At 30.4% G+C, this 2,229-nt stretch overlaps 1 long non-coding RNA gene across 1 annotated transcript; it reads right to left on the minus strand.

Annotated features, from left to right (window-relative positions):
• Window positions 1–742: 742 nt before the first annotated feature.
• LOC132036266 (uncharacterized) lies at window positions 743–1,310 on the minus strand. Its single transcript, XR_009409543.1, has 3 exons — window positions 1,140–1,310; window positions 983–1,054; window positions 743–901 (listed from the first exon to the last, which is right to left on the minus strand). It is a non-coding gene; the product is annotated as an uncharacterized LOC132036266 (long non-coding RNA).
• Window positions 1,311–2,229: the final 919 nt, after the last annotated feature.

Here is a 2,229-nt window from a genome sequence, read left to right on the forward strand (position 1 = left end):
TTGGTACGTCGAGGGGTAGTTTAATTCAGTTTTACTAAGTTAAGGTGTGTAATAGGTCGTTAGTATAGTTTAGGTGTGATATCGACTTTTCGGGTATAGTTCGGGGGGGTTTCGATGTCTTTTGCCTTGATAATTTGATAACAAATATGGTTAGTGAAATACATGATACAGTTGTATGTATGTTTCAAATACAAAACTAATTCAAACAATACAAAAATACATACGAATGTTATCCCATCTATTAATGAATTGTTCAGATCAATAAATACATGCAAACAAAAAACAGTTATTAAGATGTTTAGCTGACAAAAGTTGAACAAATACACCTTTTATCGACACATACACATACACCTTTTAAAACATACATAAACTTGTTATTAATTTAAAAAAATACACACAATGTGAGGAATTACAAATACATGATACATAGTTTGATAATTGATAACAAATATGGTTATTGAAATACATGATACAGATTGTATGTATGTTTCAAATACAAAACTAATTCAAACAATACAAAATACATACGAATGCTATCCCATCTATTAATGAATTGTTCAGATCAATAAATACATGCAACTATACTTACGGATGCGGTAAAAAATACATGAATCATTAACCGAATTTGGGCAACATGTAAAATACAATTTTATTCACAAATATATATATATATATAAAAAATCAAAAAAATACACCTTGTTCACAGTTAATTGTTGTTCTCCGGTATCTGTCTCTACAACATTCTTCCCTTTGCTATTAGAAGCAACATCGGATGTTTTTCTCCTCTTTGTGGCAGTATCATAATTTTTTTTCTCCAAATTAACAGTTGAAGGATTTCTGATTCTGACAGGATCATGGATTTTCTTAGATCTCCTTTCAGCAACCAATTTCTCAGCAGAAGCTGCATCAACATCATGTTGTTGTTGAGAAACACCCAAATTAAAAGAAGGGGAATCTAAATTTTGAAGAGTATGTGGGATACCTCTTGTAACCCTACTAGATATGCTTTCATCCGCCATTAATTGATGTTTTTCACTACTCAAATTGGGAAACCCTAAGCATTGAAAGTTAAATTTTTTGAAAAAAGTCAAAAATATTGAATTAAATTGACCAAAATACACAAAATAATGAAAACTTACACAAATACACCACCACCCACAAATCTCGGCACAATAAATTGTAGTGGAATCGTGCTTGATGGTAATGGATAGATTCTGAGGAGAAAAAAACGGCTAAAATTAATGGAAAGGGAGAGAGAAACGTAATGTATATTACGTGAGTTTCAAAAATGGGAAGTTGGGATAGTGTTTACCTTTATTTACGGTGTATTTGAGAACTGATAAGTGCAAGTTACTGTTGCATCTAGAATGGGTAATTTAGAAAATTAATTAGCTATTATTATTAATTTTAATAGAAGGTAGTTATTAACATTAAATAGGTGGTAAAAGTAGCTATAACAAGTAAATTTTCCAATTTAGTATCACACTAATTGTACTCTACTTTACGTGTCTTACTTTTATTTAAGTATGTTTCAAAAATTTTGCCGCCTTTTATATTTAGTAACTCTTTAAATTCAATATCCATAACATATTTAAAATCACAAAACTCAAATGTCATTTTAGTATGCACACATTTATAGTTTAACATCACAAGATTAAAAAAAATTTGTACTTTCTTAAATTTCGTACCTACTTAAATTAAGACATATAAGTTGAAACCGGGGAATAAGTTAAATCATTCTTCCTAATTTTAAAAGGAAAAAAGAACATGCTTTTGTAACCGACAAACATGCAGTGGTTTTAGCAATATGGGTCTATGTTGATTTGGACGTGGGCATAAGCTTTAAGTTAGGGAAAACTACATACACACACACATATATATATAAAGAGAAATATTTACGAAATGCGACGATAGTTTTCGTTATTTACAAAACATAAAGAATAATTACAAAACTTGACAGTGTATGAATACTGTATAAATATTGTATGAAATCAAGTATATTGAATCCAGAAAATTTTATTTTTTCTCTGCAGAGTGTATGATTAGTGTATGAATACAGTACGTATATTCATATAAATTTCATACACGATTCACACATATTTTTCATGCTCACTGGAAAATAATCAGATCTTGTTGTGTTTGACCATTCAGGCGTTTTGCTGTTGAAGCAACACCATTCAGAGCACCACGCTGCCACCCCCACTATCCTCTTCCCTCTGCCACCAGATC

This window comes from Lycium ferocissimum, chromosome 11 (assembly GCF_029784015.1).
Source record: "Lycium ferocissimum isolate CSIRO_LF1 chromosome 11, AGI_CSIRO_Lferr_CH_V1, whole genome shotgun sequence".
Taxonomy (NCBI): domain Eukaryota; kingdom Viridiplantae; phylum Streptophyta; class Magnoliopsida; order Solanales; family Solanaceae; genus Lycium; species Lycium ferocissimum.